The following is a 23,040-nucleotide window of genomic DNA, read 5'->3' as shown; positions in this document are numbered from 1 at the left end:
TTAGATTACTATCCGATTGGTTCTCTGTTTAATTCCTTCCCACAGTTACTCATGCTATGATTTTCAAAGCTTAGTGGGAAAGTCAATGCGCCATTTAGTTTAGGGAATGTGTTATTTCCGCTTTCGAATTCCGAATGTTGTTAGAGTATGGAATTCTGACAAGTGAAATGATTTTTTTTTCAAATTGAATGGTTATTTTCTGTATTTTACTTTTAAAATTCAGTTTAATTACATATTCTAACAGAATAACTGAGCAAAATTAATGAATAAATAAAATGTATGTGAATTTATTTTACAACATAGATTTCTCATTAAGTCTTATCTTAAAGATATCTCTGTTATCCAGTCGCCAAATTGTTGTACATAGGTGAGAAATTGTGTGTGTGTGTGTGTGTGTGTGTGTGTGTGTGTGTGTGTGTGTGTGTGTGTGTGTGTGTGTGTGTGTGTGTAGTAACATGTTGTTTAAAATATCTAATGGGTCTGCAAAATAACCAAATTCTATCAGCATTTAACATATCAGGTGAAATCTTCCCCACTAAAATTCTGGTTATTAATTTAATACCTGATTATTCCTTTTGCTTCCAAGAGTTGACAGTTTCTTGATATATTTGAGAGCTTGCATGAACAAATAAGACTTTTAATTCACTGAGTCAAAAAAAAAAAAATCTGGTTAGTTTGTGGCATGAAATTTTACAAGGAGAAAAAAAAAATAATGGTCTTACTTAAATGTGTATTTTGACTGTTGTCCTCTCAACTCGAATCTTTTTTTTTCACAGTAGGGATATTTGTATATTTTAACACAATTATTATATTAGATATTCTTTCCAACACAAATAAATTATTATGTATTCTTATTTCAAATGAATATTAGCTCAGAAAGTAAGAAAGAAAATTGAAAAGAAAAAAATGTTTACCTTCAAATAACTATTTTGGAATCACAGCAAGCAAGAAATACATCACCTTTTCAAAGTTTTGATATTTGTACTTATATTGTTTTCATCATTTGTTATCATTTAAATGAAGAACGGTTCTGGCTATAAAGTTTGTTAATGTTATTGATTTTTCTCTTCCAATGGCGGTCATTTTTTTTTTATATATACATTCATTCTGATTCCTTGTTATCTGCGAGTTTAAGTAACATGATTGACTAAAATATCAGCTGTTTGCCTCTATAAAATAATCAAATTCTAACAGTCGTATTGTTAGAATTTGGTACGACTGTTTTTCTAGTCTGGTGAAGGTATCTACAGATGTAGTAACAAATTGTCATTCATCAGTTCATTTTTACTTTATTCACAAAATTACAAATCCATTATTTGCTATGGTCTCTGTTTTTAATTCCCCCATTACTAGAATGTACGGTTGGTAATGTTTTGAAATAAGTTTCGACTCGCAAGAAAAATAAAATGTTTACCTTTAAATAAATATTTATGATCACAGTAAGCAAGAAATTCATCAGCTTTTCAAAGTTTGGAAATTCATATCCATATTGTAAAATGAAAAGAAAGAAAGAAAGTTAGAAAGAAAGAAAAATTGTATAGAAAAATAAAATGTTTACATTCAAATAACTATGTATGATCACAACAAGCAAAAAATTCATCAGCTTTTCAAACTTTGGAAATTCATACTGATATTGTTTTCATCATTTGGTATCATTTAAATGAAGAACGGGTATGGTTATTAAGTTTGTGAATGTTTTTGATTTTTCTGTTCCAAAGGCAAGTATTATTTGATATATACATGTTGATTCATTTGTTATCGGCATGCTACGATACCATTTTTATTTTCTACAATAAACTTTTTAAGAGTTTAAGTAACGTGATGGACTAAAATATCAGTTGTCTCTCTGTAAATAACCAAATTCTAACAGTCGTATTGTTTGAATTTGGAATGACTGTTTTTTTTTTTTTTTTCTAGTCTGGTGAAGGTATCTACAGATGTAGTAACAAAATTGTCACTTTTCAATTCATTTGTACTTTATTCACCAAATTACAACTATGAAGTGTTGTCAAGTTTTGAAAAAAAAAAGAAAAAAGTTTCGACTGCCAGTGATATGTTTTTAAACGTTTATCATGTACAAATATTTGAAAAGAAAAATGTACCTTCTTTTCTTTTTTACATTAAGCTTTTTTAAGAGTTTGGTAACGTGATGAGTTAAAATATCTGCATTCTCTCTGTAAAATAACCAAATTCTTATCTTACTTTGTGTGGGAAAAGGTAAAATTTGTATTTTTTTTTCCATCCCAACAATTTCGGACATCCGCAAATGGCGAGATCGTTCATCTCATTGGTTATCAGTTTGAGGTGACATCACTAAAAGATATCTACAAATGGGTAGCTCGCTCGTCTTCCTTTGGACGAATTCGAACCACAGAGATAAAGTTTGTACCATAATGTCACAAAGTAAGATAAACGCACATCAACATCAAATCCACCAGCATGTGAAAACATGTCTGTGAATCATCTGCGCGAAAGTTTCATTTTGGAAGGAACGGTCAGGGTAAAGGGTCAGGTAAACAGTACTATGAGGAAAAACAATCGCGTCGAGTGTCTTTTCAGTTACTGCAATTCGTTCGTCCAGTGCAGCTATCGTATTGTGTTGTGTTGTGGTGTTTAGGTCCAGTAAAGTAAAATAATGAGTGAACCACAAAAGTCTTTGAAATTTTCTTTCTTCAGGAAAATAGTGTAAACTAAATATTGTGAAATATTTTTAGGTAATTACAAGCTTAAATTTTTTTTTCTTTGTAAGTAATATTTCAGCAGAATAAAATAAGCATTTGTAAAATTTAAATATATATATATATAATTTCTAGACCTTCGAGCTACATTAGTCTCACAGGAAAGCATTTCTTTCTTTCTTTATTTTTTTTTTAATCGAATACAAGAGGGACGATCTTGTAGCCTCATCTAAATAGAACGACCACTTTGTCTTAAGTGTTGGAATAGTGGTTAACCGATATAACCTATGAAAAATTACTATACTAGTTATTCAGTATTTTCCCACCGGTTTGTCAGAAATTAAAAATATTTTATTGCATGTTGTAATAATTTTAATGTTCACTGATGTTACAAAATTCAGATGCTTGTTTGAATTAAGTCTTTCGGACCTTCATGAGTCTCGGCGCTGTGTAACCAAGCATATGTTAGCAGTGAGGTGCTTGTATTATTACCTCAAATATTTCATGATTCATTTATTTTTCTAATACTAGGAACGCCTCAATTTCGCAAACCGAAAATCATTTCCCTTTGACCATCTAACACAAATCGCACCTCTTCCCGATTTCCCACGCCGCTTTTCAATACCTTTTTTATTTGTTTTAATCAGTTTGCCTTCGCGATACACTGCAGAGTTTCATTTCTCCTCTTGGCGGCTCTGATCACAAATGTGCAAGTTTTCGGTTCCACAAAATATCGTCCTCCTCTGACCAAACTCAGTTTTTGTTCATTCGCATTATACATTTACCAAATGCGATGACTTCCAGAAGCACCATTCTCCTTTTTTCCTGGTCTGACTATTGATTATGCTCTACTGACCAACAATCCTGCACTACGCAAGTCACAGAAATTATCTTCACTGGCATGAAGAATTCATAAAAGAAAATGGCCTCAGCCATTGAGCCCATCATCGCAGGAAATGAAAAAACGATTTAAATTATATTCAATTTCTAAATATATTTCTCTGCAGTGTTTCTAAATTAAATGATAAGTGTTGAATTTTTATTATATACTGAAGACAAAATAACATGTCCTGTATTTAACCCATTGCTAATTGGAAAAGAAAAAAGTGAAAAAAGTTACACTTATTTATATAAACATATACTAAAGTTGTTTATATAAATAAGTGTAAGAAATAGTTGGATGCATCTACTTCAAGCGTATCTCTGCAAGCACTTATCTTATATGACCACTGAATATTATCGTGAGATTCACTAAAAACGAGGAGATTCTACTGTACAATATAAACATTTAAACACATTTTAAATGTTTAAGTTACGTGGAGTGAAAAAAAAAATTGACCTAATGAAATACGCTGTAACTCAGCTGAAAATAAAATTTCAGATTCCGCTGTCTTTTCCAATCCAGAGTTGGGTTATATAAATATAATGCAGACGCTACAAAACTGTATGTAACATGTGTGTGTGTGTGTGTGTGTGTGTTTCAGTAAGTGATGACGAAGAAGTAAGGAAGTTGCTCGTATGATTTTTGATAGCAACAATTATGAAGAATTTTTTTTTCTATTTCTACCGTTTATCATGCATTACTTTCCTCTACAGTTAATCCCGTCACGGCTATTCTAGAACCATTAGTGGATTAACTTTGGTGAATAACCTTGTGTTATCTGTCTCTATGTCTACTGTGCTACTTTGAATTTCCTGTATTGTCCTAAGATATTTGACCTTTTTACCTCTAAAAGGATATATTCTGTCCCTTCCCAAAAATTGAAACGAATTTCACATGTACAAAAATAATCAATCCTGAAATGACCACCGATCAGCCTTTGCAATGAATCTATTTAGTGAGAGTAAAATTGGTGCATTTTATTCTTCAAATCAGTGCACCGGAAGAGTTGCACTGATTGTTCTTTCACTTTATTTATAATATAGAAATAATTTTTTTTCGCGAATTTGCAGATGTTTGCTTTCAAAATATTATGTCGAATATTTATTGAAATAAATATGACCATTTGTTTTTTTTCCTAGCAAAATATCATTATATGGATCATTACATTTGAGTTTTAGAAGCGACTTTTTTTTGTTGTTTTGTCTTTATGAACAACAAATGTTAAATTGCATTACTCGGTTTTTCCGATTTTTGGAACCAAAATTCTTCGCCTTCGTCTTTCTTTCTTTCTTTTTTGTATTATGCACATTGCGATAATATCCAGTGCATATCCTCATAGATATGTTGAAAATATAATGTGAAAGAAATCATATATGGAATGATTCAAAATTTTTTCTCATTTCGGAGATTTTCTAATGCTTACGCCCCCCTCCTGAAACTCAAATGCATAACTACTAAATTTCTACAGGTTGGAAAGCTTTTCAAAATCTATTACTTCATTTTACCGATTTGACAAAAGAAATGCGGCAATAAGATTGTACTGTGAAGTTTCTAATTCTGTACTATTTCTCTGCAATCTAAAATCAGCTGAAATTTTTTGAAATTTTAGAAATTCTACTCTCTATTTTCACCATTCAAAATTGTTTATATGTATACCACACAAAAGAAAGTTCAGTAGTATTATTTTTGTTTATTTTTCTTCAAAAAATCCAAATATCATTACTTCTATTGCTGCTGTGGTTGTTGCTATTTCTGAAATAATCTACGTCTTAGAAATACTTGATAATAGCTAGGAGGCTAGCTGGAGGAAAAGCTAAAGGCTTATTACTCTCACTGCTATTGAAAAAGAAAAGAGAGAACACTAAAGTCACACTAAAAGTGCCTCAAGCAGCAGTGCAGAATACGTCAACAGTGTCATGTTTAGTTTTCAGTTGTTGATAGCAGATATCCTAACAGAAATACTGACATTTCTTTTACATACTGATACATTATTAATGCCAAATATTTTCTTAATTTATAATGATGAGTTTCACTTTTATTATCGAAAAATTATAAATTATTTGATACAATTATCCTGAAAAATGAGGATTTGATTTGAATTATTTTGAAAGTAAAGGAGCATATTCATTACATATCTTTTTTTTTGTGGGGAGGGGGGGGAGGGTTATAGACCTATTCTATCTGCAGTTATTTCAAGCATTTATTTTATAAATCATTCGCAAGACAATTGTTACAAAAGTAAATCACCTGGAGAACATGCCCATTCATTTCAGTGTAAAACAGTAGCAAAAGTTTAGCTACTTCAACAATGCCACGTATCTAACCTAGAAGAAAAATATCATTATGTCTGCTGAAATTAGAACTCTAATATAAATAATTTTTTCTGACAAGATTTCTATTTACGTTATGCTGCAATCAATTTCCAGATTTTTTCCCTCTTGCATACCCATGTTATATGCAGTGATTTCTTCTTTGTATTAGAAGAAAAAAAATCAGATAACAGAAGAAAAATATGTCGATTTTATTTTTCATTGGCTGAATTTACAATTTCTTTTTTTGTGTTTTGAAAAGAAAGTGCAAATGATTTTTTTTCTTACTATTTTTGCCATTACAACATCTGATATAATTATAAGGGTAACATACTACCGTTTTTCTCCCACACGAGAAACAGAAATAAGACAATGATATTGTTGATTCTGTCGAACTTCATTGTAGCAGAAATTTTTATTACAAAACTTTGTAATATATACATCTCCCAAACAAGAAATTTGGAACCCATCAATGTTCAGTGTCTGCAAAGTGAAAATGTTCACATTATTATTTATATTTTTTCTTTGTTAATTTAATTTTATTATTATTTTATATTTTGGTGAAATAATTTATCTGGAATACTCTTTCCATTTCAAGAAGAACTGAAAAGAGTATTCCAGTTCCTCTTATATTTTATTCCTTCGAAAATATCAGCCTGTGTTATAAAAAGAACTTAAAAATTCGCCTTCAAGATGAACTGGAAACAGTACAGTCAGGCTTCTCAAATTAAATGAATAATTTTTTCTGACATGATTTCTCTCTTAGTTATAATGTAATAAATTTACAGATTTTTGCCCTCTTGCATTCTCCGGGATTATATGTAGTGAATTGTTTTTGTAGTACAAGAAAAAAAATCAGATAACAGAAGAAAAATATGTAGTATTTTCTTTTTTCATTGATATTAACATCATGGGTGAATTTATAATATTCTTTCTTTGTGTTTTGAAAACAAAGTGTAAATGATTTTTTTCTTACTATATTTGCCATTATAACATCTGATATAATTATGATTTGGTTCTGCAATAAAGCATACTGCAAAGCCATCACTCAGTTTGCTTTAGGCTTGAAAAACATTTAGTCTCATCTCTGATGTTAATTTCCTTACATATAGTAATAACGTGGTATTGATACAAAAGTCTTGCGGTTGTTGACATGAAAAAAAGTTTGCACGGAGAAGGCACGAGATACTCCCAATGGTTATCCCTATTTTTATTTTATTCCTTCGAAAATGTACTATAAGTCACTTCGAAGAAATAATACGGCATTCTGTGTGTTATGAAAACAACTTAAAAATTCGTCTTCAAGAGGAACTGGAAAGAGTATTCCAATTCCTCTTATATTTCATTCCTTCGAAAATATATTATTAGTCATTTCTAAAGAACAACATATCGTTCTGTTTATAAAAACAACTTAAACATGTCGCCTTCAAGATGAACTGGTGTACGTTCATACTATAGCCCCTCCCTTCATGAGCCTTGACAACAGGAGGTGTTTGAATAATAATAATAATACACACAGTTTATAATCTTTCAAAGAAATTGCATGAGTGTTGGAACACTTTGTTACATGTTATTAAAATTTTTATGATTAGGACAGTGTAATATTATAATTAATGTTAAAATTAATAGTAATATAAAAAACAATTTGCAGTTACAGCTTTACATTAAAGTAGTTAAACAGCTATTTTTCATTTTGTTATTTGCATTTTAATTTTACAATTCATTTTCGTTCACAATTCACATTAACAATGAACCAATGAAACTTTGCAATTTTACAACTTTTCAATGTACTAACCATGTGCACAATTCGGTACATCAGTTTATTTTCACTTATGAAAGTAAATTTTACTTTCATAACTTTTATTTTACTTTCACCTTTCAGAGAATGACATATAGTTTATAATATTCAGGAAACAGAGCTGTAATTTCTCACGTTACACCTTTCACTCTTAACATCTTTTTAATTGCATGATGTGGAATTCATATAACAGAATAATGACGATCATAATAATCGTTTACAAATATTGTTCACTGTTACACAAGGTGGTTAACAAGATTATATGCTGCATTTTATATTTTATTATGTATACATATTTATTTCTCTCTTTTTTTTTATTTGACAAAGTGTTATCTTTATCTTACGGCTATTTACATTTAGACTATTTACATATTATATTTTCGGTTTAGTGCAGAATGTTGCAAAATAACAACAACAACAACAATAATAATATCATTGTAGAATGTAATATAATGATAATAATTATTAGGAATTACTTAAACAACACCTCTCATAACAACAGAGACACAATATCGTAATAAAAGAAGTGTATCTATTCTCGAAGATCAATAACAATATTATTGTTATTGCTATTAAAAAACTTAGTATGAAAGATTATTACTGATGTTATAAATGTATTGTGAAAAAGTGAAATTAAAGCATTCAACATTCCGTAATGGTAACAAGAGAATTTACTAATGAAAATTTTGAATTAAAATAAACTACAAATTGAAATATAATTGTAAATTGTAAAATGCAGAAATAACTATATAACTGTTGTAATGTAAAACGCATAAATTGTTCTTGTTATGATTACTATTAATTTTAACGTTAATTAAAATATTATATTTTCACAATTATAATAATTCTAATAGCACGTAACAAATGTTTACATGCTTTCTTTGATATATAATAAACTTTTGATATAATAAAATTATTATTATTTTAATAATATTATTGATATATGTTAATATTTCACACGTGTGATCACAGGTGTCGCTTCGCTCTACTGTAAACAGAAATGTGAGTTTTGTGCTCCTTGATATTTTGAGATGACCTTCGAAGTCAACGGATGTGACCTTCGACCTATCGTTCCTTTCTTGCCTGACAGAGGCTTCTCAGGGATATAAGGACTTGGGGACAACTAATTTCAGGTATGACTTACTGATTTTAATTCTATTTACAATTCATTGTTTTAGAATTCTTTCAATATAAGACTGTCACTATCAAATTACAAATATTGCTGTCAAAATGGAGGAAATACTTATGCAGATGCAGTGATAAGAAGCGGGCAATTAATGGCAACTACTTTCAATGTGTTGACTGCAACCGCAACTTGCAGTTTGATTCGTCCCGGGTATCTGAGAATACATGTAAAGCGAAATCCCTAAAAGCGAAGAATCAGTGGGGCTTTGTAGTTCATGCAGAGAGCGAACAAAACTAACAGAGCAGATTAAGACCCAAACCAGTGCCAATAAATCACTGAATAAAGGCGACCCATCCAAAATACCTGATTTAATAGTTTTAATCTCCTAAAGAATTAAACATAATGCGATCTCTTCTTGGAGAACTCAGGCAATCAACAGAAAAAGAAATTGAAACACTAAAAATTATACTCAGCATGTAGTAAGCAAGAAATAAAAGATCAGTTTGACTTAAATTTTTAAAATTTAATATTGCTAACCTGCAAGAATTCCGTAACTCTGTGAAAGAAACGAAAGAAAATATAAAATCACTTACGGAAACGAATCCAGCCATACATAAAAAGGTCATAGCGAAAATATCCTACTCTATCTCTAGTCGCAAGAAGCTAAAGAAAGATTAATTAAAAGTAAAGAAAAAAAAAAAAAAAAACGACCAACAACATCGAATATATGTTGTTCCTTGAAGGAAAGTCCTGTATATCTTGAACGATTATCTAACACCGTACTACAGAAATCTGTTATATCTTTACAAGAAAGAAAAACAGACAAGAAGTACAAATGCTTAAAAATATTCAAGAAGGAAACTGATCCATCACTAATGAAAGTGAGCTGAAAAAATTGTAAAAATATTCCTTGCTTTTCAATACGAAAATTCTTCACACCAGTCAATAAAGCACAAAATTGATGATATCATAGAAGACCAGTAAACCTCATTGTTTTTATGCGTTTCATAACTGTAAAAAGAAATTCATGTATTCAAATAGATAAACCATGTTACATATTAATATATTGCCTATTACATTTAAAATATATTGCCTTATTCTTTCAACCTTAAAACCTTTAACAAATCTAAACAGCCTATAATTTAAGAAAACACAAACATTAACACCCTGACCAACAAATCAGCATTACTACGACATATTACTACGGGAAAAGATAAACGAAAACATAGCACAATCTTTGTAGATCATACTGAAGTTCACATTAGAGAAAACAGACTTTTATCTGCAACTATTAGAGCAAAACTAGCAGATCATACATCATTACACATCCCAGTTCTGGAGAAACAAACTCCAAGTTCTTTCTCAGATCAAACTTTAAATAGATGATGATGGAGTAAATAGGTAACCCATGGCAACATATAATGCAGTGCGATGATACAGAAGTTAAAGATTTCCCAGAAATTAAAGATTAGAATGGCACCAGATAATAAGAAATCTAAATAATGAGAGATTAAATTGGGATTATACAGAAACAAACTCCAATCAGAAATATGCCGAATTAAATAACATTATCACACCTATACAATTAAATTAAATTAAGTAAAAACTAAAGAAAAATGGACAATAACAAACGAATCATCACTGAATAAAATATCAACACCTCTGCCTCAACGACTGCTATCCAGAACTTTGCCAAACGGGGTTTTAGAAAGAAGCAATTAGCGTGAAAAATTTAACATTACAATCACGGAATAAATTACAAATTTAAGGTCAACTATATCCAGTCACATATAAACAAACACCGACACAATTCAGACACAACAAATAAGACTCTTAGATTCCCCTAAGATAATATAAAAAGATTTGGCTACGGTGATCTCGAAAATCATTTTTAAAACATTCCATGGATATTATCAAATACAATCTCGAGATATCAACCCCTACTACTCAGTGTCTCCAATCATTACGAAAATGTTATACTTAATATTTCAGAAATGTAAAATACCACCTGATCTAAAAACAGCAGTGATAATTCAACTACATAAAAAAGGAAAGTTCGAAGAAATTAACAATTACAGGTCTTATCCACGCTGTCAGTAATAGAAAACATCATTGAAGGAATAGTGGATGAAAAAATATCAAAATATCTAGAAAAATTTGAAATAATATTTAACACTCAATACCGATATCGAGTTCCATTTCAAATTCCATATTACTGAACGAGAGGGTTTGCTCACTGTTAAGGTTTCTACCTGATCTCTGAGGAGAACCAACCAGTTCAAAACAGCTGTCAGGTCAGTGAAACCTTATCAAAATGGATCAATAAAAGGCAAATATATAGACACTTCGGCGGCACCTATGTCTTCTATATGGTCCATACTTAGTCATTTCGTGAATGCCGGAAATGTATTTCCGTAATCTCTCTGGTCAATTTACCTTACGAAAGTTTCGTAGTTTCTACATTCGGCTTTGGAATAATAATTGATGTTATTTTCACTTGATTTATATAATTTTATATCGCCGAAATGAAGCCTTAGCCTTTTGGCTCTTTATTTTAGTAAATAATAATCATAAGTGTAAATTTAGGTGGTAATAAATTTTTAAGGCTGGAATGAAATCAGTGGAATGGTTAGTGGATGCTGGAATAATTTTAAAAGGATGCCATGTTGTTGTTTTTTCCCTCCAGAGCATGTGTTAGATTATTATTATTATTATTATTATTATTATTATTATTATTATTATTATTCAGGCCTCTATGGAGTCAAAAGACTCATCGAGGGATGTCCTTCCTAGGAAACACAAAGTTTATCATACCACTCCTTAAAATTATTGACCGTTTTCGCTCTCCCCACTCTATTAGGCAATGCATAGCACCATTCAATCAACCTCCATGCAAAGAAACCTCTCTTCACCCTCTTGCTCACAGTTTCCTTTCGTAATTTACAGGGATGGCCCCTTGTCATCACTTCTTCCCGCTGTTCAACCAAACGAAAGAACTCACAATCATATCACCTCTCCTTTTCTTCTATCCACCAAACTCTGCAGTTCACATTCCCTTAGCCGATCCTCATAATTAACATTATACAGTCCTGAAAGTGTCTTTGTTATCAGCTTTTGTACCCTTTCCAATCCAAAGTTAATTCATCCCCTTCAAATCCTGAGGATCAAATCTGAGAACAATAGTCTAAGAGTGGTCTGATCAGGGTCTTATACAACGGAATGATAACTCCAGAGACAAGATGGGATGCTGCATACTCCAATATACACACATACTCCAATACACACAGATTGGATGCTGCATACTCCAATAGAATATGCAGCATCCCATTGACGTGCCCCAAACCTCAAGACCTTACATTTTGCTGCATTAAACCAATACCCCCATTCATTTGCCCATCTGTCTAGCTTATTCAAATCCTCTTGCAGGATTACTATATCTGCACTATTACTAATAACCCTTCTCAGCTTCACATCATCTACAAATAACTGAATATCCCCTGCAATCTACTGACAATGTCATTGATATAAAGGTTAAATAGTATAGGTCCCAGTACTGAGCCCTGTGGGTACCCACTTGTAACCCTCTGCCTCCTTGAAACTGCCCCACCATACAAAACTGTCTGATACCTATCGGACAGCCAATCCTGAATCTAGTTGACCAACCTGACATCCCAACCCATGTGCTGCAACTTAAATATCAGTTTATCATGTGGCACCCTGTCAAATGATTTCGCTAAATAAAAGAAAATGGCAGTATATACCTTTCCCTCATCTACTGCTCTTGTAACTTTATTATAAAAGGTTAGCATATTACTGAAACAAGAGCGGCCCCTCACAAATTCATGTTGACTCTCTCTCTCACAGATAACATTACTCTCATCTGCCCGATGTTGTATACAGTCCCTAACTAAATTCTCCAAGATCTTAACAACTGCTGATGACACACAATCTGGCCTATAATTAGACACTTCCACTCTGCTGCCATCCTTATGCAAGGTACTATCTCACCTTCTTTCCATTCCCTGGGCACCTTTTCCATAGCCAGACTTTCATTGAAAAGCCAGGTCAAAGGTGCTGTCAGTTGCTTATCGCATTCTCTCAAAACTCATGGTGAAATACCATCCAGTCCCACAGCCAGCTTTACCGACATCCAGAGTACTCAGTATTTGGAACATGCTCTTCTCCTGCACCACTAAACCTCGAACCTGCCCTATCCCTCTAGTATTAAAATTTACTCCTCCAGGATGAAATACCAATTAAGTGTTCACTGAACAATTCCACTATGTCCACTGCATCAGTCACTCTATTCCCCTTTTTTATCCCATATTGTCAGTCTTCCACAATCATTTCTCCTCCTACTGGCCACATACCTAAAAACTTCCCTAGGATTTTCTTTTGATCTTATGGCCAATCTCTTCTCATATTCCATTTTCGCCTTCCTTACCATACTAGTCACTCTTCTAGCCTGTGGTTTGTATTCTTCATGCATCTGCCTTTCAGCTGCTTCCTTATATCTTTTCCATAGCCTCTTTTTCACATGCAGTTCCTGTTTAATATTGTTTATCATCCACTTTACACCAAATTGTGTCTTCTTCTTCACTTGTGGAATACAGTTTACTATTGCTGCTAACAAATATTCCTTCACAATTTCCCAAGCACTAATGATATTCTGGCCTTCCAATTCCTCCCTCCATGAAACTTCCCCAAGTTGATGAATAAGACTATTATAATCACATGTCCTTAATTCCACATATGATCCCGTCTCTTTGATACTCTTGCATCTGTATTCATCTTCCAAGTCAAAACCACATGGTCACTCTCTCCAACTGGTGGGAGAGATGTCATCTCAGTTATTATCAACTCTTCTGATGCTATGACCAAATCCAAAACTCTTGAACCTCTTGTTCGCTCTATTACATGTTGCCAAAGACATTTGTCCCTCAAAAATTCTAGAAATTCCATTCCCTTATTGCTACACGCATCTCCCGCTCCCCCCGTTTATACCCCCTGTAGTTAAAATCTCCCATAACAATAATTTTTCTTGCACTTGCCAAGCTCAACTGTCTAAATATCTGGTCCCCACCCCTCTATGCTCCTTGGTTTATAGCAACATCCCACTAAATATCCCGTCTTGCCTATCCTACCTAACACCACATGCTTTCAAAATCATTAGTGTCACTGCCTTCCAAAGCCTCCACTCTTAGAGGACATAAGTCGTCATTAATCATAAACAGTACTCCACCACCTCGCTTTCCCTTCCTATTCTGCGAAAAAATGCTGTACCCTGCTACTTCTATTCTTGTTATTATATCCTCTTCTGTCAACCACGTCTTAGTGATCCCAATAATCTTTGGCCAGGCTGATGCTGTCAGTGCCTCCAATTCCTCTCCTTTATTCCAGATGCTGCTGGCATTAGTATAAAACATAAAAATGCCACTATTTCTATACCCAGCATTATCCCCTCTACACTCCACTGGGCTCAGCGTTACCTGATCTTGTTCCCCTTCTCTCAACTACCCTTTCCCACAAGAGGCTGCCACCTTGGGCATTCTAGTTTCCCTGCATTGACGCACTGACTTGTTCAGAACAGCAATCTCTCCAGATGCCTATGTCCTTCCTCATTCAAATGCAAACGGTTTCTCGCATACAATTCCTCTCTGTCCTCAAACGCCCTCCAAGCATCCACATTTTCCAATCCTCTCTCTGACACGTTCTAGTTATTATGTTATTCAATATTACTGCTCTTCTGCTCAGCTCGTCACTATCATACCTAGGCAGCACACACGCTATCTTTCCTCTCTGCGTCTTCTTTCGTACTACCTCAAGCAAGAATCTCATGTCTCTCGCTGCCCAATTTAAATCACCTCTCAAATCATTTGTTCCTACCATCACAACCATCTCATCCACCCTTTCACCCCTCTTAATTGTCATAGCCACACTTTCTATCATTCCTCCAGGAAAACACTCCTCACGCATCGTATCTTGCACACCACGGATCATTGAGTCACCATACATTACACCTCTTACCATTCCCTCTCTCCTACTATTTCCATTCTCTCCTCTCTCCTACTATTTCCATTCTCTCCTCTCTCCTACTATTTCCATTCTCTCCTCTCTCCTACTATTTCCATTCTCTCCTCTCTTTATCATTCCCATAACTCTCTCTCATTCCTTCTCTTCTACTGCTCCCATTCTCCCCTCTTTTATCATTCCCATACCTCTCTCTCATTCCCTCTTTTCCACTTATCCTATTCTTTCCTCTTCTATCGTTCACATAACTCTTTCGCTCTCATTCCTTCTCTTCTACTGTTCCCATTCTTTCCTCTTCTATCATTCCCATACCCGTCTCTCATTCCCTCTCTTCCACTTATCCTATTCTTTCCTCTTCTATCGTTCACATAACTCTCTCTCTCTCATTCCCTCTGTCTTACTGCTTCTATACTCTCCTCTTCTATCCTTCCCAAAACTTTCACTCAAATTAACGAAACCTGAGCATTAAAATAGCAAATATTTTGTTTTACGGATATCGTAATTTAATCTGCAATACGTTGTATTCACATCATTTGCATACGATTGTTTTTGTTTGCTTGTTTTTCACGAAACTAATACTACACGCATAATAGATAAGTAGTAAACATCCCTTCTTCATATAAAAATGAATATAAATGTATTAAAATCAGAGTATTAGAAAACAATTTCTCTCATAATTTCTGTTCATTACAAATACATTCCATTTTTACTGTGTGCAGATTGAATAAGAAATACACTTATTTTTTTCTTTTTGTATAGATCCATGTTCCATGAGAAATGAATGCTGAAATAAAGAAAATTTTCCCCAAAATAATTAAAAATATTCAGGAAATCTAAAATAAGGTTTGACTAGTAGAAGCACTTACTTGAACTAAAGGAAGTACTGTACTGTAAAATCAGCCACCATTATTTCCGCTAAAAATTCTGTAAAGAAATGAGTTGAAATTAGCACTTTTTTCCAAAGAAAAAGGCAGTAAACAATTGATTTCATGGATCAAAAACACAGAACACTCAGATGGAAGATAATAAATTACTGATACTCTAAAAAAATAGAAAAGTTTTTAAAAAGAAATTGGATGAAGAATACTCGGTGCATTGTAAAAATATTAACAAATGTTGAATGTACGCAACTTGTTTGAGAAATTAACAGAATTCTTCTTCAGTTGAAAGAAATTTTAGCAAACAGGAGATCACAAAACACACTTAACAAATCATCCAAATAAGTGTCTCGTCTGCTTCTGTGTGATATCGGTGATAACTAATTTTCGTAAACAGAATATTTTATTGAACATTTATGAACTCATAATCAGTAGAAACCATTCGAGTGTAACACTTATAACAAATTTTAACCTAGATATCAAAAACAACCAATAATAATTTATTCAAAATAGAATTCATTCCAAAGTCCATCTGAGAAACAAATTGTTTGATATCAGAAAATATATTTAAGTTTTCAGCACTGCTGAGCGGAAGGCGTCAAATGGATACAAGAATTCACGCTAAGGAAGAGCACTTTATGTGCACTGTCTGTGACAAAATATTTTTTCAATGGGAAGAACTTAACACACACATAAGATTTCACACTAATGAAAAACCATTCGAGTGTAGTATGTGCTGGAAGAGATTTAAGAATGCATCATATCTTAAGTTACACCTGAAAATTCATTCTAATGAAAGAGAATATAATTGTACATTCTGTCAAAAGAAATTTTCTCAGTCAGGAAGTCTTAAAAATCACATAAGAATTCACACTAATGAGAAACCTTTCCAATGTCCAATGTGTGAAAAGAAATTTTCTCGGTTAGGAAGTCTTAAAAGTCATTCAAGAGTTCACACTAATGAGAAACCCTTTGTGTGTCCAATCTGTGAAAAGAAATTTGCTCACTCAGGAAATCTAAAAAACCACATAAGAATTCACACAAATGAGAAACCTTTCGAATGTACTATCTGTCATAAGAAATTTTCTCAGTCAGGACATCATAAAAGACACATAAGAATTCACACTAATGAGAAACCTTTCCAATGTCCAATGTGTGAAAAGAAATTTTCTCGATCATCTCATCTTAAAAAACACTTAAGAATTCATAACCATGAGTAACTCTTCGAATGCACTATCTGACAAAAGAAAATTTCTTAATTCAGGTGATTTAATTATTGAAACAGATTTTATAAAGTAAACTAATGAAAGGACTTCAAGTAAAATCTGTCGTAAGAAATTTTCTTTTGCAGAAAAGAACAGTTCAGAATTCATAATAATGGTACACAATTCAACTGCATCAACTTCTTACCACGAAAAGATCATAAAAGACACTTAAGAACATTAATGAGAAGCCCTCGAAATGTATCATCTGTAGTAGGAAAAACCCAAAAAATCATTTTGATGAGAAACTTTTCTAATGTACATCTCTGATTTTTTAGCTTAAGTTAACTTAAAAATTATTTAATTCAAAGTAATCAATTTTTTTTTTTTACTTTGGGTTAAGAAAATATAAACAACGAACACACTCTCTTAATACACGCTCTATGATTTGTTCTTCGCATTTATTGTCAGTTTTTACCATTTCTTGTGGATATAATGAACAAGACGGTTAAGAGCGAGAAAAAAAAATTCAGTTTCGGCAATGGTTTCTTAGGCTTATTAAATCTTTTTTAAGTCATGAATTGCGATATTACGAAAAATTGATGTGTCTCTTGTAATCGGAAATTTTGCAATATAGAATTTTAAAAATATTTTAATCTTTAAATTTAATTTTATTTAATTTAACTATTGTACATGATTAATATTTGTAGATAGTCAAATATTGCAGATGATCATCTGTACATGATTTATATCTGTACCAATTTTAAAAACATTGGTGCTTGACTAAACAGAGCATTACTGAGTTTTTTCATTTAAATGTAAAAAAAATGATTGTTGTAAAAGAAATAAAAAATTACATCACATTGCTGTGTTGTTAATTGTTTCTTAATCATACATAATTACACTTTTTAAGTCTCATTGGTAAAGTATGAAACCCTCTCCTTGAAAATAGAAATGATAAATGGCCCGCTTAAGTATTCTGAAGTTAATGATGTCAAAATAGCTCAAATTAGGTTTAAAGATTGGTATATATATATGATGTTTAAAGTACAAAGGTGAATTAATTTGTCAGATTTCCCACTTTTCATATTTGTAGTAGACTTCCTTAGCTATACTCAAACAAGCGCAACCATTTTAGCCAAATTATTATTATTATTATTATTACGAGCGATTGCAGGGAGTCCTTAGACTCATCGAGGGAGGCCCTAAACATCATGTCCACACAACTATACGACATTTTCACAGTATCTATGATACCTTGCCTTGAACTCATTCACTGTCATAGTGAATGAGTTCAAGACTCTGGCAGCTTATTACACTCATTTGCCACTCTAAAAGTAAAGAACCCAGCTCTAACACCCCTGCTAACCACACTCTTGCCCAGCTTCCATAGGTGTCCCTTAGTTCACTCACCACCAATCCTGATCTCAAAAATATCCTCTGAATTAATCCTATAGAAACTTTAGCAATTTGAATGTCTCAATCATATCTCCTCCTTTTTCGCCTATCTAGCAATTTCTGCACCCCACAAATCTTCAACCTGTTTTCATAAAGTTCATTCCAAAGACCTGTATCATCTTGGTCACTCACCTCTGGATCCTCCCCATCCAGAAGAAACCTAGGTGACCAAATTTGGGGACAGTAGTCCAGATGAGGTCTTATCAAGGCTCGGTACAGAGGTACAATAACTTGCTTGTCTCTGCTCGTCAAAGTATTTTTCAATAACCAACTGATGAGCTGATTTAGCCACTTTTGCAATGTGCTCCATAAACTTCATTTCCCTATCCACCAACACTCCCAAGTCCCTGGCCTCATCAATCTCCTGGAGTACAGTTCCACCAATGGTATACTGCTGCTAATCTATTCACCCCAAAATGCATAACCTTACATTGTGTCACATTAAATTGACATCCATTCTCCTCAGCCCAGAACTCCAATCTATCCAAATCGTCCTGCAAGATTTTGAGATCTTCTGCATTCACTATTGCCCTACCCAACTTTGTATCATCAGCGAAAAAATGAACTGTTCCTCTTAGATCCTTCCCTATATCGTTAATAAACAAATTAAACAGCAGTGGTCCAAGATCAGAACCCTGCGGCACATCACTAGTAACAGGCCATCTTTTGGACTCTACTCCTGAATAAACTACTCTCTGATATCTCTCCATCAACCACCCACCTATCCATCTCACCAACCCTATATCCATTCCCGTATGTTGCAGTTTACGGATTAGAATTCCATGTGGTATCCTGTCAAATGCCTTAGCCAGGTCCAGCAGTATCACTGTAAGCCCATTACCCTTATCCAGTTCAGCCGTCACTGTGCTATAAAACTTGAGCAAGTTACTGAGGCATGCTCTACCCTTCACAAAGCCATGCTGTCCCCCGTACAGTATCTCATTTCCATCAATTAATTCCTGCATTTTTCCCTTGACTACTTTCTCCAAGACCTTGACAATGACTCCTGATATGCTGATCGGTTGGTAATTTGCAACAATAGTCTTGGATCCTCCTTTATGCAGTGAAACTATTTTTCCCTCTCTCCACACCTTCGGGACTAAACCAGACCAACGACTCAGATTAAACAACATGGTCAAGGGCACTGATAATTCTTTAGCCGCTTCACGTAAGATCCGTGCCGGTATACCATCCAATCCTACAGATGTATTCACATTAAGGTTCTGTAATAGACTATTCACCTCCACTTCATTTATCACAATTCCCGTATAAACTAACGGATCCTTCATTTTTTTCAATGTAACCACCTGGATGACATACTCTTGCAAGGTGCTCGCTCAGTAATTCCACTATATTATTTGATTCAGTGACCTCCTTGCCATCGGCATTCCTTAAAATCATTCTGCTGTGTACAATTTTTTTTTTTGTTTTGCTTGCAGCATATTGAAAGAACTGTTTGGGATTCTCTTTAGCTTGCATAGCTAGTTTCCTTTCATAATCCGCTTTTGCTTTTTTTTTTTACCACACTCGTTATTCTTCTGGCATTCAGCTCAAGCTTAATGGTGTTATTCATCCATTTAACCCCTACTTGATTCCGGACTCTAGGCATACAGTTAGCCATTACCTCCTTCAAACGCTCCTTTACCGCTTCCCATGCACTATCAACCTTCAGCCCTTGCAGTTTTACATGCCATGGCACTGATCCAAGCAATCTCCTAAGCTTGTCATACTTGCCAGCACGACGGTAGTTCCACATATACCATGTCTTAATCGAAAATTCCACGCCTTTAGCTCCCTCCCAGGTGGCTAAAGGTGTGGGACCTCATGATCACTCTCACCAATAGGTGGCAACATGGTCATATTCATTACAGTCAAATTCTGAGATGCTATTACCAGGTCAGACACTCTCAAACCCCTAGTATTTTCAGTTACATGCTGTCTCAGATAGTTATCCCTTAATAATTGAATAAAATCCATTTCCTTTCTCACATGTGTCATCTCCTCCTTCCAATCAATATTACCATAGTTGAAATCCCCCATAATAATTACCCTCCTTCCACTCATTTCATCAGTTTGTTTATGCATACTATCTCCACCATCTATTCCATCACCTGGTCTATAGCAGCACCCAACTGTATATTTTGTTCCGCCAGTCTCAATCTCACACCAAATAGCCTCAAATGAGCTCTTTCACTATCCTACAATACAACTTCAATTCTCCTTGGCTGCAGTTCATCAGCTATCATCAATAACACTCCTCTCCCACCCATTTTATTCTCTGTGTCCCTCCTAAACACACTATAACGTACATATTCTATCCCACTAACTATATCATCTTCCTTAAGCCATGTTTCACTAATGCCAATAACCTGTGGCCAGAAAGAGCCAACCAAGGCCAAAAATTTCCTTCTTGTTCCTAATACTTCTGGCATTAGTATATATGAAATGCAGAGGTCCCTTTGTCCCACCCGTATCTTGATGCATTATTCTAACTATTCCATTCCGAATACTTGTCCTTAATACTGGCTCGGGTACATTATATACATTCTTACACTCAAATGTCTCACTGATGTCTGCATATCCACCCCACCCCCCCTCCTTGGTAGTTCTGGTTTACCTGGTTCTGCACATCCATTTTCACTTCATTCAGCAACACTTTTTCCAGTCTCCGCACACCAAGTCCATTCAAATGCAGGCCATCCATCTTGAATAAATCCTTTTGCCCATCAAACTCATTCCACATGTCCACGAATTCCACAGCACACTGTCTGCATAACCTGCGAATAAAGTCATTTGCGATATGGCCCTCCTTCTAAACTCCTCGTCAAACCACGGCAACAGACTCCCATCCTAATTCTGTCACTCTTTCTTTCGCTACCTTTAACAATACTTTCAAATCCTCTCTCATAAAACATTTATCTCCTTTCAATTCATTCGTACCCGCCACAACTATCAATTCTTTCACTCTCTGTTTTTGCACTCTAATACTCTCACTTACATCCTTAAATTTCGCACCCAGTAAGTACGATTTAGTTAAACTCCCATCTATCACACCTCTTAATAACGAGTCACCATACAACACTCTTTCCTTTCTGAAACTCTCTACCTTCAACTCTTACGCTTATTTTTCCTTTCAAACACTTGTTTATTTCCGTTAACCGAGGCACTCTGGAAAGAGTTTTGTAAGTGCTCAGACTGCCACTGTGCACTGTGTATTACTTCGCGTAACCTAGCGATCTCACTCCTTACAAATCATTCCTCATTTTTTTCATCATTTAAACCATTTTCTCTCTCTGTATAGTTGCTTTCACTCTCTCTTTGATCACCGCTCTCATTGCCATCTTGTACAACATCGCAATTCCCTACCAAGCCATTATTTCCACTCACATTCTGGCTTTCTTCAACCACAACAATCTCACGACCTGACACATGCTTCAATTCCTCACTTTTCTTACACTTTCTGCACATTCTCCCACCGCTGTCATTTTCCATCCGCACTCCAGCCTCTTTCGGGAAAGTATACATCCCACATATATCACACTGGACAAACTCCATCACATTACAGTTTTTGAACAAAGGCATCGTATTTTTGGATACCATTATCTTTTGTCGCATTGGCGCCATGTTCTATTCTATGAACCGTATTGTTAAAATACTAAGTTAAACAAAACAGAATTCACACCAAAATCACACTGACACAACAAGCTACGAAAAATAATAAACAATATTACGTTTAGATTTAAACCAATATTCCAATTTTCATTAAAAATTATACTTAGCTTTCGGGAGCTTTGAAAACACTACACACCATGTAGCCCTCTAGCGGCCACTCTCTCTATATAATTATATTCTATATAATTGCATTCCTATGAGTGACACAGGTGTTTATTGAAGTCTGATATTGCTTGCAATGTAATCTCTGTTCACTTTTTACCTCCGGTTTCAGATTTTATTTCACCCTCTTTCTCGATGTCTTCTATCTGATCTATTGGATTTGTTATCCTTGTATGGAGGTGTATGTAAATAAATAATCCAATCTCTGAAGTCATTTCCATTGGTGAATTAAGTTTCATATCTTATTACATTCTGTGTCGCCAATCTGGCAGAAAAGGTGAAGAATTTGCTGTAAGCAATACGTTGAAGGATATTGTTTATCTAGAAGCCATAAAATCGCTTGAAGTACTCCTCAAATCCAACGTTTTCTAGATCTCTTTACAACCAAATCCCCTTTCAGATACACTGAGGTTGTTATTCCTCCTCATAGCATCACAGACCATAGTCTCTTGAAGGTGATTAAGACGGTTGCCATGTGTACACTTGCAAAATGCCAGTAAAATACATCATGTCCTCACAAACGCTTCATTTATAGTGTTACATTCGCTCCCCAGCGATGTATTCCTATTCACCAATTGTCATAATTCAATGTTGTCACGTTGTCTACTATTATATAATGATACAACATTAGGCATTGTTATAATACCTAATTGCCTGTGTAGCTCAGTGGAAAGTAGCGATTGCATCCATTGTGCAAGCCTGCTGTAGGAAGGCTCAAATTCAATTCCAGTCATTGAATAGAGGAACTTTTATAAGCCTTCCACTAATTCTTCAGTTAGTCGATATACGGCATGGGCAAGTGGAATTTTATTCCGAAAAACTAATAAACCTTAGAACCCACACT

General features: G+C 34.1%; 1 protein-coding gene across 1 annotated transcript in view; it reads left to right on the top strand.

Annotated features, from left to right (window-relative positions):
- Positions 1 to 8,188: 8,188 nt before the first annotated feature.
- Positions 8,189 to 23,040, top strand: part of LOC150096425 (uncharacterized) — a 77,631-nt gene continuing 62,779 nt past the window's right edge. Inside the window, exons 1-2 of the mRNA XM_090409327.1 lie at positions 8,189 to 8,326; positions 8,641 to 8,801. The gene's annotated coding sequence lies outside the window, so the exon portion shown is untranslated. The remainder of the gene's footprint in view (positions 8,327 to 8,640; positions 8,802 to 23,040) is intronic.

The sequence above is a fragment of the Typopeltis vanoorti genome, chromosome 19 (assembly GCF_054136105.1).
Source record: "Typopeltis vanoorti isolate ZY-2024b chromosome 19, IOZ_Tvanoo_1.0, whole genome shotgun sequence".
In the NCBI taxonomy this organism is placed as follows: domain Eukaryota; kingdom Metazoa; phylum Arthropoda; class Arachnida; order Uropygi; family Thelyphonidae; genus Typopeltis; species Typopeltis vanoorti.
Note: the sequence above shows the minus strand (reverse complement) of the source record. Positions and strands in the feature narration are given on the sequence as shown.